Source organism: Hyperoodon ampullatus (genome assembly GCF_949752795.1).
Source record: "Hyperoodon ampullatus genome assembly, chromosome: 1".
Taxonomy (NCBI): domain Eukaryota; kingdom Metazoa; phylum Chordata; class Mammalia; order Artiodactyla; family Ziphiidae; genus Hyperoodon; species Hyperoodon ampullatus.
The window spans coordinates 204,831,558-204,855,712 of record NC_136914.1 but is presented as its reverse complement, the minus strand read 5'-3'; the positions used below and the strand labels follow the sequence as shown (position 1 = coordinate 204,855,712).

At 44.1% G+C, this 24,155-nt stretch overlaps 1 protein-coding gene across 1 annotated transcript in view; it reads right to left on the bottom strand.

Moving 5' to 3' along the window:
- The window catches only part of SORCS3 (sortilin related VPS10 domain containing receptor 3), a gene marked incomplete at both ends in the record, with an annotated part of 605,319 nt that overhangs the window by 490,163 nt on the left and 91,001 nt on the right, over positions 1-24,155 (bottom strand). The window lies entirely within an intron of this gene.

The window sequence follows — 24,155 nt, the reverse complement described above, 5'->3', positions numbered from 1 at the left end:
CCAGTCCCAAAATCTGCACCAGAGTTCAAGGACTTAGCAGGAAAAAAAAAGAACGAAAAATATCTCAATAATTTTATGTTGATTACATGTTGAAATAACATTTTGGATATATTAGGTTAAGTAAAACAAATTATTAAAAGTAATTCCACCTGTTTTAACTTTTTTTTTTTTTTTTTTGCGGTACGCGGGCCTCTCACTGTTGTGGCCCCTCCCGTTGCGGAGCACGGGCTCCGGACGTGCAGGCTCAGCGGCCATGGCTCACGGGCCCAGCCACTCCGTGGCATGTGGGATCTTCCCGGACCGGGGCACAAACCCGTGTCCCCTGCATCGGCAGGCGGACTCTCAACCACTGTGCCACCAGGGAAGACCCTGTTTTAACTATTCTTGATGTGATTACTAGAGAACTGTGCATTTCATATGGTGCTCACACTGAATTTCTATGGGACGGTGCTGTCGCAGGTCCTCCCAGTGAACGCAGTAAACCCCACGAAGGCAGCACCCATGGAACCGCTTCTGTAACCTCATCCGAGGAGTCCCCCTCTCCTCCCATATCCAGTAGAGTCCCACACTCCACTCTGGAAACACTAAGTTAATCAAATTTCACTCTATCCTTCTCTATCAGATTCCCCAGAAACTTTTTCTGGTTCCTGTGCTCTGTGAACTTCCAACGAATAGTGTGCAGGGTTTCCCAGACTTACTTGGTACCTCTATAGAAGCACATGGCTTCAGACTTGTTTTTCAGACAAATTCCCAGGTCCCATCCCAACTCTGTCAAATTAGAGTTTCTGGGAATGGGGTCCAGGAATCATTTTTTTAATAATAATCAGGTGATTCTGATGACATTATCTTGGAATCACTGGAAAGTATTCTTTGACTGTTGCTTGAATGCTCCTAGTGACAAGGAGCTCATCACCTCATAAGGCAGCCTGTTTCACTACTGGGCAGCTAATACTCTTGTAACAATCATTACACATTTGGTGATATTATTACCAACATTATCATGAATGCAAATGGCCCCCAAAAGAAGAGTCATCTGACCAAAGCTTGTAACTCTTAAGGTCAAGACAGGACTGAGGGCTCACCAAGCTGAAATGCTTCATTTTACAGATAAGGAGCTGAGACACCAGAAGGGCAAGTCCTATCCTAGGTCACACACACACACAGAAGCAGACATCAGACTCCAAGTCAGTGCTCACTGCTGACAGCCCTGCCTCAGACCCCAGCAGCTAAATACCCCTATGGCTCTGACCAGACATCCCAGACCTTCTGGAGGCTGGGCACCAATGCCTGGTAGACTTCCCTTAGCTCCAACAAGGTGTCTTGGAGACTCCCCGCACTTCCTTTAGGCATCAGATTGGAACCCTGGTAATGCCTCCCAACCTCTTCCATCAGTTGCTGAATCTTACACCCAGCCCCAGCTCCTCAGCAGGCATCTCACCACACCTGGGCACACTCCCCAGCACAAGGACCACAGCTAGCGTCACTCCTAGGGGTAGGAATGTCCACAGGAGCACTCCAAATATCTCACCGGACACTTATGTTCTAAAACTGTTTCCAGAAATAGAAACAGCCGGCAGCACCCTTGTGGGCACGGTGCCTGGGGTGGCCTTCACAGCCAGCCCTGTGAACTGGCCTCACCCCGGCTCTCCCTCTGGCTATGCACCAGCAGCAGTGGAGGGCCCCAGGGTGGCGTCATTGCTCCCACTGTCTGTGTTCTCCCCAGCGGCGTTGTAAAGAGCCCACAGCCAGTGACTCCCTCATTCCTGGTGAAGCCACAACTTTTCTCACACCCCCCTGAGATCCATTTCCTTAAGTGCAAGTAAGTTGGCGGTTCTTTTTTTTTTTTTTTTGCAGTACGCGGGCCTCTCACTGTTGTGGCCTCTCCCATTGCAGAGCACAGGCTCCGGACGCGCAGGCTCAGCAGGCATGGCTCACGGGCCCAGCTGCTCCGCGGCATGTGGGATCTTCCCGGACCGGGGCACGAACCCGTGTCCCCTGCATCGGCAGGCGGACTCTCAACCACTGCGCCACCAGGGAAGCCCAAATTGGCGGTTCTTTGACCCTCTCTCCTGTCAATCAGGAAAACAGGAGAGGTGGGAGGCTTGGAAGATGGAGGGGAGGGAAGGAGGAGACGCAGCAGCAAGGAGGTGACAAAGTGAAGCCAAGTGTCAAGGTTTTGCAGGGTCCTCGGGGTGAGACACTCTCTCAGGCCGTGTGATTCTGTCTGCACAGTCAGTAGGACTCCACGAGCTGCCCTCGGCCCTCAGCTCCTGTGTGCCCAGGTTCTTACACACGTGTTCACACACTCTGTGCACTCGCATTTTGCCTCCACGCCAGGTCACTCCAGTGTCACTCAGGAACAGGAGGGCCTCCAATTAGGCAGAGAAGAAGATGCTTCTTGCATGGAAAATTGGATTGGAGGGAGCAAGCGCTGACCCCTGACTTGTGAAGCTCCTGAATAGCAAATTCCCCATCGGCGGAAGCTCAACAAGCACTGAATGATAATAAGCACCACAAGAGAACTAAACACCGTCACCTTCAAGTGCCCTGATGGCTTATTATGTAGGTGCTCCGTTTGGAGGCCATGGATACCACACTGTCGAAGAAAACAAACAATTAGACAAACAAAAAGATTGTTTTTTCCTTCCTGTGTATCAAGAGCTCCCCTCCTCCTCTCACCTCCCCTGGCCCCATCTCAAGCACAACTTCTCTTTAAATATTCTTTGCATTATAAAATAGGATTTACAAATAGAAAAAGGAGGGTTCTGGGCTTTTTACTGTAACACTCTCAGATTTTCTCAAAAACTGCCTGTTCTCCACCTCCTCACTACTGAACTCCAATCGGATGTGCCTACTTAGCTCCCCCAGAAGAAGGAAGAGAGCCTACGCTAAATGATTCGCAAACTTTAGTGCACAGAAGAATCGACTGGGGGGCTTCCCTGGTGGCGCAGTGGTTGAGAGTCCGCCTGCCGATGCAGGGGACACGGGTTCGTGCCCCGGTCCGGGAAGATCCCACATGCTGCGGAGCGGCTGGGCCCGTGAGCTTGCCGCTGAGCCTGCGCGTCCAGAGCCTGTGCTCCGCAACGGGAGAGGCCACAGCAGTGAGAGGCCTGCGTACCACAAAAAAAAAAAAAAATGCACAAGCAGTCACGGTAAATGACATAATGAGAGAACATGTCACGGAAAGCTAAGATGCATCTTTGGGGTGGGTACAGAAAGGAGGTAGCCACTTTCGGGCAAATAATTCAAGTTACAATAGAGAGTCATGTTCTTTATGTACTATGACCCCACATCTTCTTGAGCCCAGTGTGTAGCATCTGCTCTTCCTCTACCTATGACCTCCCCAAATCCTGTCCCATCATGGTCCCTACAGCACAGCGAGAGAAAGCTAAGATGAACGCGCAACTCACCACCATGAAGGAAGAGAGCCTCCTCCAACAGTCAGCTGTATGAGGGGCCCTTCCTATAATCATTCACTCATTCACGGTTCATTTACCAACGGCGTGCCCAGCCCTGTGCTAGTGCTTGACATACAAGAGTGGGCAAGAGGACACAGCCCCAGCTCCTCCCACACAGCTCAGATGGGACACAGACAGGTAAACAAACACTGTGAATGCAATGTACTAGGACAGAGGTATGTAAGGATGCCACTTTCCTCGCTTCCCACAAAGCTCGTCTCACAGCTCCTCACGTGGGAGTCAGGCTGTGGCTCCGACACTGGGTCAAGAAGGCAAATGTTGACCAGATCTAGTGAAAGCATCCATTCCACCAGCACTCTCCTGACCCAGTCTCAGCTCTTCTCATGGATGCCACGGCAGTCAGGCCACAGCCTCACCCTCTTCATTCTCTCCAGTTTGATTTTACAGCTGTAGGGCTCCTGTCCCAGACTTAGCCTCACTCTCCTCTCTCCCATCTTGACTTTTTCCTGGGTCATTTCTCCTGAAAGCAGCAGGATAATTCCAGAAATTCCAGAAGATAAGGAGTTCTCCAGGAAACAAAGTCAATCTCTAACATCTCTGGCCTCAAAAGGGAAGTTAGTGGCTGTGGATACCAGGATGTCCCCCACCCCAGGCCTAGATGAACCAGCATGGCATGGTGGCTGAAAGCACAGACTCTACAGCTATAATCCCTAAATGGGAATCCCAGCTCTGACACTCACTAGCTGGGAGATCTTGAGCAACATATTTAATTTCTCAGTGGAAACAGTACTTAATTCACAATGTTATTGTGAAAATTAAATGAATTGATATCTATAGTGCACTTCGAATTACAGCTGGCACAGAGCAAAAGTCTTGGACATTCTTTTTTAATTGGGGTATAGTTGCTTTACAATGTTGTGTTAGTTTCTGCTGTACAAGGAAGTAAATCAGCCATATGTATACATACATCCCCTCCCTCTTGGATCTCCCTCCCACCACCACACCAATCCCACCCATCTAGGTCACCACAGGGCACCGAGCTGAGCTCCCTGCGCTACACAGCAGGTTCCCACTAGCTATCTGTTTTACACATGGTAGTGTATATATGTCAATCCCAATCTCCCAATTCATCCTACCCCTCGTTCCCCACTCCCCATGTCCACACTCCCGTTCTCTACGTCTGTGTCTCTATTCCTGTCCTGCAAATAGGTTCACCTGTACCATTTTTCTAGATTCCATATATATGCGTTAACATACGATACTTGTTTTTCTCTCTCTGACTTACTTCACTCTGTATGACAGGCCCTGAGAAAACCACAATTCAAAAAGACAACACATGCACCCCAATGTTCATTGCAGCACTACTTACAACAGCCAGGACATGGAAGCAACCTAAATGTCCATCGACAGATGAACGGAAGTTTTTCTTAAATAAAATAATTGTCCTTCTTTCTCCCCAACCAACAGCATGTATGAAAGTCATCAAGACTCTATGTCAAGTCAGGTCACAACTCCCACCCCATGTCAATGTTGTTTAAAAAAAGAAGTACACACTGTGTGCAGAGGGTCAGCTAGAAGGAACCAGCACTGACTGAAGGCCTATTGGGCACCAGCCACTGGAGTGGGTATTCCCACATACATTATGTATCACTTAATCTCTCAACAGCTCTGAGACGTCAAAATCATTGTCTCAGTTTTACAGATCAGGAGACAGAGGTTCAGAAATTCCTCGGACCTACTTAGGGACTAGAGACTAGCTCCATGACTATACAGTTTTGGAAGGGTCCATAAACCTCTTAACTTCTTCATATTGGTGTTCCTCTATTTACACAGAAAGATTAGGAGTTGGGTCCATAAGAGAATGGGGTTTATGAGGAAGAGTAGAGCTGGGGAGACTGCCGTCCTCTCTGTTCGGATCTATGAAGAGAGAAATCGCAGGGGACAGAGGAAGTGTGGCTGAGGTAGAGAGAAAAGACTAGGTGCCATGGGGCCAGAAGGAAATAAAGGTGAAGCTAGGGAGCCTAGGAAGAAGTCCCAGAGCTTCATGAGAGGAATTTCTGGCAGGGTCTCTGGTTCTTGGTAGAGATTCAAACCTAACTCAATCTGGCTCTAGAGACCAGCCCACCACTTTTTCCGGTCCTCTGTCAAAGGCAGACATAAATAATCAATCACAGCACTCATGCCTTCAGGCCTGGAAAGAGTCTCAGCCAGGAAGCCCTGCCAATCAATCAGAGTTGACTACTAGATAAAATCTATTTGCCATCCCTTCTATTCACCATGCTGCCAAAAGGAGTTTAAGAAGCCCCCTGTCTTTAAAGTGTGGGTAATCTACTTAGAGAACTGACTAGGACAGAGGAAACAAGTGAAAATATATACTCCTAGAAACTGCTAGGTGAATCCTGGTTTAAAATTATGGACCAAAAAAAAAAAAAGATGACCCCACTACAGTGGGCCAGGCAATGCAGTGCAATTAGCTGTGCTTTGAGAAACTAATAATTCATTGCTTTCTCAGCTTAAATTTCTAGATGCTTTATGATTTACAAAGTATCATCATTTTACCCTCAAAACTACCTCACCAGACAGGTGGGCACCTTGTAAATGTGTAAAGCATTAAATTCTTAGTAGTTTTAGTGGTTCATAAAATTTTCAAGTAGGAAATCATTTCTGCAAGTAATGTCCTTTACAGTTCGCATGCCCCTCCTTCCTTTTTCCTATTTTATTGCACCAGCCAGAACCTCAGAGCCTTGCTACTCAGTGTATTGTCTATGAACCAGCAGCATTGGCCTCCCCTGGAAGCTAGATAAAAAGGCAGAATCTTAGGCTCCATCTCAAACTTCTCCGAATCTGCATTTTAACATGATCCTCAAGTTATTCATAGGCACAGTAAAATGTGAGAAACATTGCTCTACTACCTACTGAAAAACAGAAATATTTAAAGCTATCCTTTTTTTTTTTTTTTTTTTTTTTTTTTTTTTTTTTTGCGGTACGTGGGCCTCTCACTGTTGTGGCCTCTCCCGTTGCAGAGCACAGGCTCCAGACGTGCAGGCTCCGGACGCGCAGGCTCAGCAGCCATGGCTCACGGGCCCAACCACTCCGCAGCATGTGGGATCTTCCCGGACCGGGGCACGAACCCGTGTCCCCTGCATCGGCAGGTGGACTCTCAACCACTCCGCCACCAGGGAAGCCCAAAGCTCTCCTTATTTTTGCTCTGACTGTAATGAGAATGTCTCTATTTTCATCATAACTTATGATGCTTATTAGAAGTTTTTGATAGATATCCTGTATCAGTTAAATCAGAAAGCTCTATGTAAATATTAATAACTATGAAAAAATTAAGGTCTAGAGAAGTTGTATCTGCCACAAGATGACCCAGCTTGTAAGTAACAGATCAAGCACAGAAGTCCATACTTGTGCTGTCCCAGTGCTGACCCCCATCACAGGGAAAGATGGACTGATAACAAATTATTCACACCTAGCATGAGGTTCTGTCCATCAACACATATTTGTTGAATGAACAAATGAATGAATGTCATTGTGCTTTCTTTCATATAATAGGTGTGTTTCTGCATAGCTGAATGAACAGTAAGTCTTGAATATTTGTGAACCACATGACTCAGTGTGCAAGAAGAAACTCTATTTTAAGGTACTCTGCACTAAATCCTCTCACAAAGAGGAAAAATATAGCTTCCTTCATGAAAATGTACTCCGATAGATTTTAATCAACAAGTGTTGATTGGGTACAGCTGTGTGCCTGTAACTGTCTATGGGTCTAATAAGGATTCAGGAGACATAAGACAGTGGTTCTCACATTTAACATGCATCAGAATCACCTGGAGGGCTTATTAAACCACAGATTGCTGGCCTAACCCTCATCCCTCCAAGTTTCTCATCTAGTCGGTCTGGAGTGTGGACCAAAATTTAGCATCTCTAATGAGCGCCAGGATGACGTTGATACAGCCAGTCCAGGGATCACACGTGGAGAAGAGCTGACATACAATATGCTGCCTACATCTAAGGCCAGTGGTTCTCACCTTGGCAGTACTTTTGAGTCACCTGGGAAGCTTTTAAAAATACTGATGACTGGTTCCCTCCAATGACCAGTTGAATCAGAATCTCTGGGGTAGAGGCTGGGTACTGGCATTTTTCGTACGTTCCCCAGGTATTTCTAATGTGAAGTCAGAATTTAGCTCCACTGAGCCTTAGAGCTAAGTTGGGGAGCAAGAGGTAAGACAGATATGAAAGAAGAATTCCAGGACAGCACATGCAGTGGTGTGCCACAACTTGCCAGGACCAGGCGGAGAAAGCCAGATGTGAGGATCTCTTCCCAACACTGCATTCAGGGCCATCAATCCTCAAGCTTGAAATCAGCCACTGCAAGAGTATTTACACCACAAAAATTGGCAAGTGCTACAAATCAATGCACCCCCGCCCATCCCCAGAGAACCAGTTATTAAACTTCTACCAGCAAACCACTGAATAGAAGGCAGATGTGACAGGTACCAAATAAACATTCAGACAAGAAGTAGCAGAGGAGAAGCGGAAGAAATCCCACTGCGCTGGAGTGGACATAGAGGACTTCATGGAGCTGGTGAGGTATCCGAGATGCGCCATAAGGGATGGATGGGATCTGTATAGAAAGAAAGCCATCTGCCTGGGAGAAAAATAGGAGCCGATGTTTGGAGACGGGACAGGGCAAGGTACCTCTGGGTACAGTGAGGGGACTGAACATGCTCAGGAGAAAAATTATTGTTGTAGAAGAGTGTTTCTCTGAAAATTTGACTTCAGAAGTTTAGAATTTCATATGATGGGTTCCCATAGAAAAGTGCATACATGCAGTATAGGACCATATAATGGCTAAACTTTCTGTAAGGATCCTAAAGACAGAAGCCGGCCATAGCATAACCATCCAACCCTAACAGTACTTCCCAGAGACTGTCTGGCTTTGTAACAAGTCCACAGTCACTGTGCCTAAGAGGCAAGCTGGACAAGCCCATCAGGCCCCATTTTTCTGTTGGATGATACCAATCTGTTTGATCTCATCCAGCTTCTCCCAGAAGCGGTTAGGGGGAGAATTTGCATCTTCAAAATCCTGCTCTCATTCCCAAGGGGAGATGGCACCATCAATATCCATCCAAGATCCTGGAGATGCAGTAAGAAGCGGCAGTATCTTAGTTTACTGGAAAACCAAGATGTCATATGAGGAAAAAGAAAGTTGGAACTGGAGGGAGAGAGTCTTGTCTGTCCCTCCCTCCCCCAAAAGGTCAAAGACAGGCCTACAGGAGCCATTTCTACGTGCTTCCTCTGCCCAGAACTTTTGTCCTGGATGCTTTCACTCTTGCGACTAGAGAAGGAAGAGGCAAGAAAAAGAAAAATAACCATGAATATTTCATGCAGTGCCTCTGCTGACTTTTTAGTTCCCTGAACACCCATTAAAGTGCCACTGTAATAATGTCATTGTTTGCTCATCATTTTCTACCTGGCTCTTAGGGAGGAAAAAAACAGAAATAATAATTCCTGGCTCTGATTGGGAGGTCATAGGAAATCATCTACCACTGGTACTGAGGTTTTTGAAGATCAAAGGGCTGAACAATCACATTTTCATTTATTTGGCACCATTCAAGTTGGCAGAATTCCACAGATGTACATTTTTCAGATAAATGAGGCTTATCCTGAAGCATTAGTTTTTGAATTTTAACCATTTCAAATGCAAATAATTCCAGAATGGTACGGTACCTATTTCCCTGTTTTCTTAGACAAAATACATGAAGCAAAATGTACTTCAGAATCCTCATTGTAAACAGCCTGTATTTTTAGTGTGCTCTAATACATGATGTCCCAGCTTATTCTCCCACTTTGGGCTGCTTGACCCCAAATTAATAGCCTCACACTGATGAGCTTTGTTTGCCTCTAGTGCCAATTCCCCACCCCCACTTACTTCCCAATTATAATTCTTTGCTCTAAATTTTCTAGGAATCGGGAAACTTCACAACCAACATCATTATAATAGTATGTAAAAAGAGAGTTAATAGGCTCTGAACAAGGGCCAAAGGCAGTGTGGACTACATAAATTATATGACCTTGAGCCATCCTGCCTTGGCATCTGTGAACCATGTTTATGTATTTATTCCTTCCTGAGGCACCCTGGATAGTAGGGTTTGCCTGAGAAGCCGTCCTCAGATAAATGTGTTATTGTTTAGTGATTTTTCATTAACATGTGTACATACAGGTGTTTGCGGTTTTTCCTTCAGCATATTTATATATATTGAGCACTGACTGTGTGCTAGGTGCTGTGTTGACAAAAGTACAGAATCCTCTCCACCGTGAGCTCAGTCTGGCAGGGAGACGCAGCCTACATAGCCCTGCGGCAGCTTACCTTGTCAACCCACCCGAGTCTCCTGCTCAGCAGCTGTTCACCAACCACTGCAGCCTGAGCACGCCAGGACCATTCCCTCCTCTGGGCCTTTGCACTTTGCTCTTTCCTCCCCTGGGACTCTCTTCCCGAGGATCTTTGCATGGTTGATTCCTTCTGTGCTTGCAGGTCTCACTTAGTGATCGCATCCCTGGTCGCCCCACCTCCAGCTGCCTCCTACCCGCTTCAGGTACATTACTGTGTTTTGTTTTCTTCATAGAACCCTCCATGATCTGACATGATCCTGTCCACTAACAGCCTTTGTGTCGACTTGTCCCACTTCCGTATAAGCTTCCTGAGCTCAAGGGCCTCCTCGGTGTCAGCCAGCAGCCCAGCACCCCCAGGACAGCACCAGGCCCTCCACGGAGCACCTGCTGAATCAGCAAAGCAGCACAGATGGTTAGAATACCGCAGGGTAAGTTTTGAGAAAGGAGAGTGGAGAATACCTACCCAAGCCTGGGAGGAGAAAGAGATCTCAAGGAGGGAAGATCGGAGTTGGCCTCAGCACGTGAGCAAGAAAGGTCCAAGGGTATTCCAGACAAAAAGACACATTTAAGTAATATACCGAAAATATATATTAAGATAACCTCTCCACAAAATCTCAGGCTAGTGATTTAAATATCGTCCAAGAATCCTCTGCACTGCTGGACTGGCAATAGGAAAGATGGAGCCCCTCTGCTGCCATCTCCCCACAGGTGTTGAGTTTCCCTCTGAAAAGTGGAGCAAGCACGCAAATACTTTGCACGTGGAGCCTGGAGTAGTCAGCTTGGGCTGCCAGAACAAAGTCCCACAGGCTGCGTGGCTTAAACAACAGAAATGTATTGTCTCAGAGTTCTGGAGGTTAGAAGACCAAGATCAAGGTGTGGACAAGATTGATTCCTTCTGAGGGCAGTGAGGGGGAATCTGTTCCATGCCTTGCTTCTGGTGGTTTGCTGGCAATCTTTGGTGTTCCTTGGTTTCATCACTCTGATCTCTCCTTTAACGTCACATGGAGTCCTCTCTGTCTATCTGTCTGTGTCCAAAGTTCCCTTTTAATAAGGACACCAGTCATACTGGACTAGGGGCCCACCCTACTCCAGTACAACCTCACATTAACTAAGCACATCAGCAATGACCCTATTTCCAAATAAGGTCACATTCTAAGGTGCTGGGGGTTTGGGCTTTAACATATGTATTTTAGGATACAATTCAACCCATGGCAGAACCTGAGATTAGAAACCAGCTTCCCTAGCAGGGTCTGCTTCTACAGGGTAAAGACGTGTCTGGGGTCCACCGGGGGCCCTGTAGAGGCAGATTAGCCTTGTCAGGCCACTAAGGGGGGAGCACAAAAACAACAGGCCCTTGGCTTTGAGAGGCATCCTGGAAGAAGGTCTGGAAGAGGGATGTGAGCCCCATTCGCACCCATGGAGCAACCACAGTCCCCCAAGTACCGGCTAGATCACCTTAACAGCTCAAAAGCCCCGTGAGGTCCTAGCTGTCATTTTAAAGTGATGAGGCCCAGGGCACTCAGGAAACAAGAGATCCCAGAGCCTGGTCCTTGGACACAGGCTGTACAGCTGAGGAAATGGAAACTAAGTTTCCTCATCTGCAAAGTGAAAGGTTGGACCCTTCTTGCTGTCCTGGTCTCTGGTTCCAGGCTGTGGCATACTTTATACCTGACAGCCCCTTGATGAACATTTATCAGATAGCTGAATGAAGGAACAAATAAATGAATGAATCCAAAGCCGTAAGGATAAGGATAAGATGCAATAACCCTCACTGTGGTTAACTCCGATCGAAAAAAAAAAAAAAAAGACCAGGAATGAATCTGGGGTAAAGATCATTGCCCTCTGGAAGTAGTTAAAATAGAATAATATCGTACCCACTGAAACAGAGCAGTGCAAACACACCCAGGGCCTAATTAGACTTCCGAATACATATGCACACAGGTCTAGCCAGAATTTTCTTTACCTCAAAACACAGATCTCAGACCCTTTCTCCCCAGTCAGGACCTATCAGCTGCCGGGGCTCAGTCTAAATCCATTCCTTAGTGTTCAGGCTCCCAAACAATTCAGTCCAAGAAGCAATTATTTCTGGGGCCAAGAATTCAGTTTCCGCGTCCCAGCCTAATGTGAGTTCTTCCCGCAAAGGACTGAGAAGCTACAGCCAAGAATACAGTCGAAGAGAAGGACAACCTGTAATCTTAACTTGCCCTTTGTACTTCAGACAACCGCCATCAGCATCAAGGCGGCAGGAAGAAAAACAATTGCCAGTGCAGCAATCACAAGGACACCTGTGCAGGGAGACCTTGCCCACAGCAAATGAGTGTCTCCCTTTTACTGCCAGAGTTTAAGAGGAGAAATCTCTTCATAAATGAGAACTCAAGAGAAACAAAAGGAAAGAGAAAGAAACGGGGAGAGAAAGTTCACGTCCCCCAAACTGAATTTCAAACCACCACCACAAAGCAAGAGCCAGCTCAGGGAAAGCAAGAAGAAAACCTTTTACCCTGACAATAAACTGCAGCCTTGCAAACACACAGGAACCCAGATGCACGGGTAGTGGAGCCGGAGCTGAAGGGCAAAACAGAGGCACCATCTCCAAGAGCAAAAGCAGCCAGAGAAAGTGGCCCCCGGGAGCCAGCTCTGCCACTGTACCTGCCTGGTGTCTGAAGGACAAGCATTCCCAGCCCTGCATTGGAGAACTTTACAAATGAGATGAAAAGCAGCCTGCAGTGGGACTCAGGATGCTTGGAGGACAAGAGCTAATGGCAATTATTTAGTTTTAACAACTGGGTAATTGCCGACCAGACCAGCAGAGGCCAAAAGGCCAATGCCCTTGCTTTGCCAAGAAAACCAAGGGTTAGGTGTTAACTGCATAAAACTAAGTGTGCTGCTCCCCTGGTCACTTGTAATTGGGCTGTGCTGCCACAGGATGTGGGGACAAACCACTTGGGTCAGGGGACCTCTGGCAGACCCACCTGGACAGAGCAGGCACAAACTTTTGTGAGCGGTCATTGGGCTAAAACACCTTAACTTGGATAACAGGAACTGTTTAGTGCTGGAGTGAGCTAGAGGTCTGAAGGTAAGAGTTGATCCTGAACATGGATACAGACCTTCCTGATTTAGGAGAAGACAAGGGACTATCTCAGCGGGGGGGATCCTGAAAGCAGGTGGAACTGTAAGGAGGTCAAGTCCTTAGCACTGAGTCCCAGAAATCACAAATCTGAAAGTCAGGAAGGTTTCCCCAGGCACCAGCACAGGACATGAACATCCAGACTCAGCCAATGCACTGCCAGCAGCTTGGGAAGTGAGGTACTTAAGCTCCTAAGGGATTTGTCTTGAAAGTATCACTCTGCCAGCTCTCAGAGGGCTGGTGCCATGTGAGGCCCACTCTGACTCACAGAAGCCCCCATTCTGTATGCTCACTCCAGCCTCCAACTCTTCACTCTGGCTTTCTCCACTCTCAGGATGCTTATTCCTGTTCCAGTCACACCCCACCTGGTACATCCCAAGTTCCACCTTACTCCACCCTTATCCACCAGGAAACCCTGTTTATGAAGAAGGTGCTGAATAAGCATCACCTGCCCTTCACAGTGATTTATCCCTGCTGAACATGTTGAGCCCTCGATCAATTTCAAGCGCAAAGGGTACTTAGAAATCATGCAGTCCAGCTTTATAGGTAAAAATAGACCAAAGCCTTGTACACCAACTACATCTCAATTTTTAAAAAGAAAGAAAGAAATTTAAACAAATAAATAAATAAAACAAAGCCCAGGCAGGTTATCTGGTTAGTCCAGACATTCCTTTGTTAATTTCAGTTTCATGTATGGGAATCTCATTTGTCTAATATGTTGTTTTGTTTCTGAAATACAAAGCTCTTATATTATTCTTTATGTTAGTCTTTTCTATAACCGCATAGTATTTTATTTTATTTATTTATTTTTTGCGGTATGCGGGCCTCTCACTGCTGTGGCCTCTCCCGTTGCGGAGCACAGGCTCCGGACGCGCAGGCTCAGCGGCCATGGCTCATGGGCCCAGCCGCTCTGCGGCACGTGGGATCTTCCCAGACCGGGGCACGAACCCGCGTCCCCTGCATCGGTAGGCGGACCCTCAACCACTGCGGCACCAGGGAAGCCCAACCGCATAGTATTTAACATAAGAGTACATGGAAGTAGATCCTTAATAAATATCTGCCCATCACTGGTTCCTCTCCTCTGTGGACCACTGATGACTTAACTCCAATAATAGTATTGTGGGGCTTGGAGTGACCTCAACTTCTTCTAACCACACTGATGAGGAGCCATATAACAACCTAATAACTTTATAGAAGAGCAAACCACTTTGGCTGTTATCCTACACATAGCAGGCAACAAGGAAGGGAAGAGGGATTGGTCCCTAACCTCCATGCAGAGAGATCACCATTCAGTCCACATACACTAACAGGGTGCACGTTATTTGCCAGCTTTGTGTAAGTAACAATACTTCAAAGTCGAAAAATACACAGTCCTGGGGGCTTCCTTGGTGGCGCAGTGGTTGAGAGTCCGCCTGCCGATGCAGGGGACACGGGTTCGTGCCCCGGTCCGGGAAGATCCCACGTGCCGCGGAGCGGCTGGGCCCGCGAGCCATGGCCACTGAGCCTGCGCGTCCGGAGCCTGTGCTCCGCAACGGGAGAGGCCACAGCAGTGAGAGGCCCGTGTACCGCAAAAAAAAAAAAAAATACACAGTCCTTGCTCTTGACTTTCAGTCTAAGGGAGAAGACAGACAGGAACACAGATCATTATGACTCCATGCGACAAGTGTGATGACAGAAAAGGCAAAGGAGTATAATTCTAGATCGTTAAATGAAGCTCCATATGTCTCTCAACTCACCAACATGTTCCCCATGAACACAAAGTGACGGGCTTGACTCTTTGCCAAAGCCCGAAGCATACCTCCGCCTCTAGGTCTTCTTCCACACCATTCTCCTCACCCCAAATGTTCTCACTTCCCCCTGTAAATCTAACTCATCTCTGAAACTCAAGCTTCAGGTTGAATCCTAAACTTTAAGAGTTCATCCAGGCTCTCCTTAACTACCTTACCACTTCCTTTCTGCAGCACTTATTTTGTCTCTTATACTATTTCTGGTTCAATTCTTATGTCCTTACTTAAATCTCATGCAATCTTATTATTGATCTAAATTTTAAATTCCTTAATGGTGGGTCTCAAGTTCTCTCCTCTAGAAAATTCACATATGGGCAAGTCTCAGATACACAGCAAGTGGTCAGTATGTCTCCTTACAGAATGAAATCATGAATGAATGAATGAATGAATATGTCATATAACTAGTCAGGTTTCAATTGTTTATCAATAATTCCAAATAAATCTACCCTCTCGCTATCTTCTCTCTTCCCTATTACACACTAACACAGAGAGACACGATACTATTTGGGGTCAACCAGAATGAGTTCACCTGGAATGCATTAGCCACAGATCTCTGCTAAGATTAGCCAGGTTATTTCCCATGACACATACCTTATTTGATTATAACCTTTTAGAAATATGTATTTACTTTAAGGCAATTCCACGAATTTCTGAGTTGCTAGATTTCTGAAATGTTATTTCCAGTTATCTTCTAGTACTAAAATGAACTCGTTTATTTAGGTTATATGTGTGAGCTGTATAACAATAATATTTACTATTCCAGATAAAATTCCCTAAAGTATTTTTAGAATCTTTACCATTTAAATTGCATGCTGCCGACCTACTAGAGAATGGACTTGAGGATATGGGGAGGGGGAAGGGTAAGCTGGGACAAAGTGAGAGAGTGGCATGGACATATATACACTACCAAATGTAAAACAGATAGCTAGTGGGAAGCAGCCGCATAGCACAGGGAGATCAGCTCGGTGCTTTGTGTCCACCTAGAGGGGTGGGATAGGGAGGGTGGGAGGGAGTGAGACGCAAGAGGGAAGAGATATGGGGGTATATGTATATGTATAACTGATTCACTTTGTTATAAAGCAGAAACTAACACACCATTGTAAAGCAATTATACTCCAATAAAGATGTTAAAAAAAAATTGCATGGTGCCAATTTTTCATCAGTTTCTTACCTTCTCAATCTGGGAACTATATTTTAATTCTGAGGTAATTCAATTTGCTAAATACTTTGTCATTTGTTTATATGATTAGAAATACAATTTTCCAAATATTGTATATTAACGCATATATGTGGAATCTAGAAAAATGGTACAGATGAATTGGTTTGCAAGGCAGAAACAGAGAAACAGATGTAGAGAACAAGCATATGGACACCAAGGGGGGAAAGCAGGGGAGGGGGTGCTGGTGGTGGTGGGATGAACTGGGAGATTGGGATTGACATACATATACCAATATGTATAAAATAGATAACTAATAAGAACCTGCTGTATAAAAAAATAAAATAAAATAAAATTCAAAAAAAAAGAAAAAACATGAATTTAGAAAAAAGAACCAGAAATACAGTTTTCAAGTGGTTAAACTCTCAAAAAAAAAAAAAAAGATTAGCCAGGTGGTTTCAATAGTACCTTTTCTAATTTAATTTTTTCTTTGGCATCCCCCTCCAACCTGCCCTGACTCCATCTGGACTTTTTTAGTGCTTGGAGAAAAGGAGAAAATGAGTAAATGAGCTGGCAGGAAAGAGGTATAATTCCGTGGTTCAAATTGCCATCCTTTAATGAGTGGAATAAATTTTTATTGATGTTAACAAACAAGATGCCGATACATGGGCATGGAGGTCAGGACCTAGCCTGGTAGGGCCCCAGCAGATACTGATTTCTGTAATCAGTTTTCATTCCCCTATGAATATCCCAAGCTACAAGCAGTCTGGATGGGAACCATTTCCTGGGTAAATGTCCATGTCCTAGTACAGTAAGAAAGGCCATGAGCCCAAACACTGATCTCAACCATCAAGCCCAGGGAAGCTTATCTACCTTACTATGTCTCTCTTGACTTCTCCCTTTACAGCACCTAAAACCAGAAATGCCAGGGGAAGCGGTCCCCCCATCCACTATTTTGGACTCTATCTCTAAAATATACTCATAGGTGTAAGTACACAGCAAAAGTCCTTCCCTCTACAGGGTTACAGTCTAAGGCAGGCAATAATGCATAGAGGACCCAAACCTGCCACCTGGCCACACATCCAAATCACCTGGAGAGCTGGCTAACAACAGCTGGAGAGATTCTGACTCAGTATGTCTTGGGTGGAATCTGACAATCTGATGTTTAACATGAGCCCCAGATGATTCTGATGTAACCAACCCATAAGACAGACTGGTAAACAAATGGAAACACTGTATAACATGCTTTTGAGTCAGGCAGGTCTAGGTGGAAATACCAGCTCTACTATATACTGCAAACTAGGGCAGGTTATTTAACCTCTGGGTTAAGAACAGCTTCTTCAGAAAGTTGTTGTAGGGCTTTAAGCACATAACACTCACAAAACTAGTAGTGTAGGGCCTGGCACACAGCAGAATTTTTATAAATAAAAACTGCCCACAAAGAGAGCCAGACGGTCTGGCCCAGTTCAAATTTCACTAAATCATATTAGGTCTATCAAATTAAAGCTCTGTATCAGGACATAAGTATGATTTAATCATTTCATATACATAAATTCTCAATTAGAATAAAGTGTACTTGCAGTTTCTGAAAATATAGTTACCATAATGATAGCACAGAATTCCATTGCTACAGCCTTGGACTTTTAGGTCACTGATCTCTGAAGAATGTCATGGTAATGTTGCCTCATTCATAACATGGTGCTACAACATAAACCCCAAGGACAATGTCATACTAGAAAATAAGATGGACAAGGAAGTCCTTTGGAAAGTCTACTATACAGTAATAAAAGTTAGTATCTTTAAAGCCACATTTAGAAGCAACAGAGCGAAAAGCCATCAACAAAGTTACACATTATGATCGTTCTTATACTTTTATTATAAAGGTTAATCATTCATATAGTATTAGGAAATGGGTTCTTGATTAAAGCTAAGTGTTGCTATCAGCAAACACTTGCATTCTTTCTGTTCTTGCTTTTTACACACATTCTGTATTCAGTGTATCTTTGAGAAGTTAGCCTTAACAGAAAGGCATGTGGGACTTCAGCACTTAAGTTCCCTTGACATAACTCAGCCCAATCACTCTACATGAATGTAGATCACTTTTCTATTTCTTGGCAAGAAAATGTACTGGTAAATATCATTTAACCTTTCTCAAACAGTGAAGGTGACCCTGGTTCCATCCATCAAATAGATTCCTCACTCTTAATTTAAAATATTAGACGGTGCCCTAAACCTTTTTTTGCAGGGAGACCCAAGCAAATCTTATTTGGATAGATTCCCCATGGTTGTCTACAGTCAATGCCAGATTCTTATAAGATACCTAGCCAGGTACAGCATTTAATTAAAAGAAGGTCAGTCAATAGAGTGGACATACTCCTGCTTGATCAGTTAATTGCTACAAAGAGTTTAATAAATTATTTTTGGAGCCAAACTCCCAGTTTCCATGAAGGTTTTTTTTTTCTTTTTTTTCTTAAAATCCTCACTGAATTCCACCAGCAAATTCTTTCCAAGCTTGTTAAATACCCAAAGACAAACAGCTGTCTGTAGGCATTCAAGATAAATGGAACCTCTCTATTTTAAGTCCATAGTAACTAACAGAAACCCAAGAGTAACTTCATTATTATATACTGCCCCATTTCACGCTATGATCTTTTATTTTTAATATGAAATATTCAGACGAGAGTAATTAATTCCATTTAAGGGAATCAAGTGCTGGTGAAAGGAAGTTATATTTCAATCACCGAGCAGATATAAGAACAATCACAATGGAACACACCTCATATCCTTGAGATCTTATTCTCAAAGAAATGGAAAAGGGATGCTAAATGAATCTGTGATCCAGCCAGAGAGCAGGCCCAGTCCACAGCTCAACTGAAATAATTTATATGTGTCCTGGAGGTCCTTCCACTTTTTTTCAAACAAGGCTTACCCTCAGTGGTGATTCTCCATCTCCCTAAGTTTGACAACTATTGAACCTTACTCAACTTTGCAACCCAAACACTGTTCCCATGATCTTCCTTTCCTAAACACTGAAAATTTCTTAAAATCCTGTGTTTAGCTGGAGCTTTTAGAGGAAACTAACCAAAAACCTAACTCCCTTGGTCCTTCCATTAGCATTTTTACATTTTTTAAGAGAGAGGATGAGGACTTAATTCAATTGAATAAAATCTGAAAGGTGAAATTCCAGTCTCTATATAAAGTCACTGCAGGAGAATATGTGAGAATATCCTAGGGAAGGAGCCACCTTCACATCCGTCCTCATATCACACTATTTAAGAGGGAAGCCAAATAGCTGTAAATGCACTTTCCCTAAAATGGGATTCTTGGAGCTTGTTCTCACCCCAGGACATCATGGATGAAAGGGATCCTGATTCTAGCCTCTCATTTCACAGTTGAGGAAGCGAAAGACCACAGCCATTTAATGATCTGCCCTAGATCACACAGCAAGCTACAGTCACATCTTATTCACTCTCTGTGCTTTACAAGGGTTTGGAGAAATGGATACACCCTACTTCTGCATCTACTTAACCTTTACATCCATTCAGTTGCCATGTTTTGTTTCACCTGGAAAATAGAAATAGCCTCCTAACTAGTCTCCCTGATTGCATGGTAGCATAAGTCTTACAGGGTGTTGAGAGCCCTTGTCACTCAAATGTGTAGAGTCTCCACGTTGCAGAAGACACCAGTAATCTACAGGAATGTCTCTTGAGAGTCACCCTGTGTGGGCTTCCAAGCCAGGATTGTTAATTTCCCATAACAGAAATTTCATAACCTCCGAAGAAAACTCATGTCATTACCAGGTATTCCTATTAGGACTTTATTCATTATTTTAAACCCACATCTGTCTCTCTATGGCTGCCACAGATTATCATGAGTTCTGAGATTTGATACCATATTAAGCAATCCTAATATTTCTTCTTTTTGACACTCTGACTTCATCTGAAGGCTGCTATCATGTCTCTTCTCTGCCTTCTCTTTCTCTTTTCCATATTAATCATCCCCTGTTTCTTCAAACATCTCCTATATGACATGGTTTGAAGTCTGGTCATAGGGTTCTTCTTCTCCTACATGTCCTCCAATTTGTCCATGTCCTACTATGTAGCCACCAAAACAGGAGAATTATTCTAAATTAAAATATTACAAATACAATATTCCAAACTTAAATGTGCATAATACAAAGAAATCACCCCCATTCTCATTCTAGATTACACAACTATCCGTGAACCATGAGCATAGTGAATAGTGGCTTGTTTTTCAAGGCACTTAATAATATTGTACTCATGCTACTAATTCTCTGAAACATCTCCCTCATCTGATTTTGTACAGTTTAATTTTGGGATCTGTAGAACTTTACATTTATCCCTGCTACATTTTGTTCTGTTCGAGTTGGCCCAGATCTCTGGTCTATAAATATTATTTTATATCCTGTTTCTGTCTTAGTATTCAGTCTCTCCTGTCTTTATATTATGTGCACATTGGATGAATTTCCCATCAACATCTTCCCCAGCCTGAGGGAAATGATGCCTCTCTTAGGCAGAGCAGAGGGCAAGGCCAAGGACAGCAGCTTACAGCCTGCGACTGGGTGATCTCCAGGTTAACTTACAACCATGGTCAATATCCTTTGAGAATGGTTGACCAGTTATTAATCCATTTTCCCTTGCCTACAAACATAAATCCATATTAATTACAAAAATATCACAAGAAAGTTGTTCAGATATGTTGCTGAGATCTTTTCTGCTTGTGTTATTTTTTTCTCACCTAATAGATTAGTGACCCTTAAAACAGAAGCAAAATTCATGCTAGCATGGATTGCTTGCATCAAACTCTCACAGCGCCCTAGTGATCATCACCTCCTCCTCATTATTTCAATATCCCTTCTAAACTCTTGCCCATGGTCATCTTCAAGCTCACTGCTCCAGAGTCGGGACATCCATCATCTGACATGTGTCTATCTCATTCTTGAAATTAGCCAGTCTTTAACAGTGATCTCCTAGGTAATGTTTTTCAGAGCCCTACCATAAAACTGCTCCGTGATAGAAGACTTAAATTTATTTAGATCTATATCATATTCTATCAGTCTCTACATGCCCCTCACCTGGCTTTTCTCATTTATCCATGTTCAGTTACACATGTTCCTTCTACACCGTTGAGTCCAAAGACCAGTTTACCTTAACCCCAAAGGCAAAAGTAAAGTGGAAACTGAGGCGCTCTGCTTTCTCCCCGTCATCCATCACTTCCTTGATATCTTTGCCTTAATACTGACAAAAATCTCGCTCTTGCCCTTGTTTTTGTTTAACCGTAAAGTATTCTAAAATTTTGCCTTCCAAACTGTTCTTGTAGGTCAGCGCCACCCACTCGTTTATATTACACACACCTTGACTTCAAACACTTTTTCAGACATATTGCTAAAACATTGTGTCTGATGCTGATCAAGGCAAAATAAAGTTATATAGTCCTGTAAGAATTTAATTTTATCATGTGTTGATTTTCAAAGAACAGTGCTCATTCTCATTGCTTTGCAAGGGATCTATAATTATTTCAGGCTCAGGAAATACCCATGAGGTTATGTTTTAAAAAAAAGAAAAACCTTTCCATGTGGAAATCAAAGAAAGAAAATAGACAACATCAAATATGTAAAAATAAGCAAAATAATGTATAATTTACTAAATCCTATTTAAAATGAAAGCTAGGATAGCATAGTACTGAACAGCACTGCCTTTGGGGTTAGCAAAGTTGAGCTTAAATGCTTTTGTTCAGCTCACAGTAAGTGTGTAATCTTGAGATAACCTACCTCTTCTTTCCAAGGCTCCATCTCCCTCATTTGTGAGATATGGATAATGCTACTGCCTACTGCTTAGGGGGCAACGAGGTTTCAATGAAAAAGAGGAAGTAACGTATTTGTTCAGTTACTGACACACAATAAGAACTCACTAAACCCCACAGTATTTTATATGTTCCCGTTTAAAGTCCACTTTTAATATTGAATACTTGGGTAAAAGATGCCCCGATTTTTAAGGAGCATGAAATATGAGGTAGATATAAATAACTTATAAATAACTAGGAAAATGGCTGACACAGAAGTCACAATCATGTTCAAATTGATAAAGCCATATCTCTGTCTGGTTCTGGCCTTGCACTGTAACCTCCTAAAGGACAAGGTCCCTGAAATACACTTCTTTGTGACCACAGTGCACGCACGCACACACACACACACATGTGCACACACACACTCACACTCCCATACCTTGCACAGAGTGAAGTACATGGTAAGTGCTAAATAACCATGCTTGACTGAGCAGTGATCTCCTCAGAGTTGGAAAACAAGAAGTAAATTCACAACTCTCCAGGCAACATAAAAATCAACTGTAGTAGATACGCTGTATACCCAGGTCCCCCTTCTGGGAACTGCCTGGCCCACATAATGTGGTAGCCTCCTTGCACTCATGTTTTTGCTTCATGACCCTGCCCCTTTGGTCACAGCAGACTGGTTTAATGATGGACACCTAAGCACCATTGGTGGACAGCTGGGAAAACTGGATTTTCTCTCCTGAGCATCTGTTAGGAATTTAGTTACACTCTTGGTGGAGATCTGGAAGGAGGGTCTACAAACTCCTGCCCCTGAGGTCTTGGATTTACTTAATCCCCACCCTTTCTTCAAGTCTGATCATTCCCTGAAATGCCTACGATACTACAGCATCTTTCCAATGAATTTCATTTTCTTGCCTAAGTGAATTCCAGATGGTTTCTGTTGCCTTTAGTTTAAAAACGAAAACTGAACGAATACACTGAGGAAAATAAAGAGAAAGAATACCAGTTTCATCATCAGCCTGGCCTTGCCTATGGCTACACATGCTTTTGACTGACACAAACAACCAAAACAAGATCTAATAGTTTACTATTTGCTAGAACACACTGAATGGAACTCAGTAAAGCTCGTTAGGAAAGAGATTATGGAATCACGTCAGCAAAATGTACCATCAAGATCCATAAGAGATTATAGACTTTAGAATCAGATCACATAAAATCAGAGAAAAGCCAGAATTTTCCAAGAGAGATACTTTCTGAGAAGATTAATCAAAATTACATGGCAAAAATAAGGGCCAACACTGGCTCAGTGCTTACTACGTGCTAACTACTGCTCTAAGGCATTTTACATGCATAAACTTACTTAGCCCCTATGACAACCCTGTGACATGGAGCTACTAAAGATGAGGAAATTCAGGGACTGAGAGGCGAAGTACGTTCCCAAGGTTTCATGGCTAAAATGTGGCAGATCGAGACTTCAATCCCAGTGCTCTTAACAATGGACCGCGGGGCATCATGTAAGCTGACTGTGTCCCTCCAGGTGCCGGCATATTCAGTGCGGAAATGTAAAGGCAGAGAGAGGAAACTGGCTCACAGGAGTTGTTTGACATTTTCCATGTGTACTTGTTCATTCATTCAGCAGATGTTTATTGATGCCTCCTACATGCCAGGCACTGTAGTAGGTGCTGAAAACAGTCCCAGTGGCAACTCCCTTGTAGAACATGGTCCCAGGGTTACAGGATGTATGCACAGGGTATAGCACAGTATCTTATACTGAATAGGCATTCAATAATCTTTAAGAAACAACCTACACTCCACATATGGGAAGCATTTCTCGCCCCCTTACAATCTCCAGGTTAGGTTAGCACCCCTCAGTGATTCTCCAAGAACCTCGTGTCTCTATCACAGACTTCCCACAGTGCTTTGGAAGTATCTGTGTGTCTATTTAGACCCCTATAATATAAGCTACTTGCATATGTGACTATGCTATTCATCTGCCTCACTAGGGCTGGGAAGAATTCCCAGCATACGGAAGTGCTCAGCAAATGTTTGTTGTATGAATGGACTCCTCAGTATGACCTATTACCTCTTCAGAAGCCCATCCTTTGAAAACAAAAGTCATGGCAGGACAAACACTGAGCAGCTGATCCATTGGCAGAGTTGGGTTTGTCCTAAACTAGTTGTTCTCTTTTCTCCTGTCTTCTTTCTGACCAACTCTCCCCACTGGGAGGTGGCCAGCCAGAGGACGGGTGCAGCTGAGCCACAGGACCATGGAGCAACATTCCCTGCAAATCACACCCATGGCACTGGCTTCACTAGTTTAGGTCTTCAGCCACTTAGGGGGAAGTGCCCCACTCAGTAGAGTAAGCATGGATTTGAATCCACAAAGACCTAGAGTTGAATCCCTGCATCTCCACCCAGCAGTTGGGTAAATTTGAACACGCAAACTTCTCTGAGCCTTGGTCTTC